This window comes from Propithecus coquereli, unplaced genomic scaffold, assembly GCF_000956105.1.
Source record: "Propithecus coquereli isolate 6110/MARCELLA unplaced genomic scaffold, Pcoq_1.0 Scaffold117, whole genome shotgun sequence".
Lineage (NCBI taxonomy): Eukaryota > Metazoa > Chordata > Mammalia > Primates > Indriidae > Propithecus > Propithecus coquereli.
In genome coordinates this window covers 1,628,839-1,629,749 of record NW_012135747.1, presented here as the reverse complement: position 1 = coordinate 1,629,749, position 911 = coordinate 1,628,839, and the positions used below count along the sequence as shown (strand labels likewise).

The window sequence follows — 911 nt, the reverse complement described above, 5'->3', positions numbered from 1 at the left end:
AAGGAATGGTAACTTAAATATGGTATAAGTGCTTCCCATCTAGCCACTGATTAGAGTGGATAGCAGATTACATTCCATATCTACATTAATCCAATCCCCAGCCTGGTAGAATGAGAGTTGATTCTTGAAGTTATACTGAATATTTAGATGGTGAGGATTGGGTTAATAAACAGTGTTTGTCAGTGGAGGTGCTACTGGCATTGCGGGCAAGAGAATTATTTTTTCTGTGGAATTGTCCTATACATTGAAGTATCTTTAGCTGTTTAGAGTCTCTGGCGATTGCCCTTGGGCAGCATACTCCTCCTGGGTTAGGGCTGGCATTATGAAAACCAAAAACTATTTTCAGCATGCCTCCTAGTGGTGAGCTACATCCTCTGCTAAGGAACCACGGAGTTCGAGCATCACTTTTACAGTGCTTTCCACAATTACTATAAATGCTTATTTAAAAAATAGGCAGTGGGGAGCCTGTGGTCAAAGGAAATATTGGATATCAGTCAGCATGGTACTTAATAGTTCAGGGAAGTTTTGCAAATGAAAGCATTTTAAATCTGCATTTTTCAAATTTATTTTTGTAGGACATAGTTTTCTTTAAGTGTCCTGCAGATGGGATTCCCTAGGGTGCCAGGTGAGGAATTAGGGGGTTAGATGGCCAGGAAGGGGAAAAGAGACAAAGATGCCGATGGCGTAGAAGAGACAGCCTCTAGAGTGGCAGCACTGCCACAGAGGCTGCCTCATGCAAGCTTTTTATTCTTGTACTGGATGATCTCTTTCAATGTTGAGATGTGACATTTATTATTGCCAAGATAATAGTGACCCCCTAACAAATGTACATGTAGTCTCATAGAGATGCCTATTATTTATAACCTGATTTGGGTGTCTTATTTTCTTTTTATTTCAGAATGGAAATAGCT

At 40.1% G+C, this 911-nt stretch overlaps 1 protein-coding gene across 1 annotated transcript in view; it reads left to right on the top strand.

Moving 5' to 3' along the window:
* DDX21 (DEAD (Asp-Glu-Ala-Asp) box helicase 21) overlaps window positions 1-911 on the top strand; it is a 26,265-nt gene that overhangs the window by 14,986 nt on the left and 10,368 nt on the right. The window lies entirely within an intron of this gene.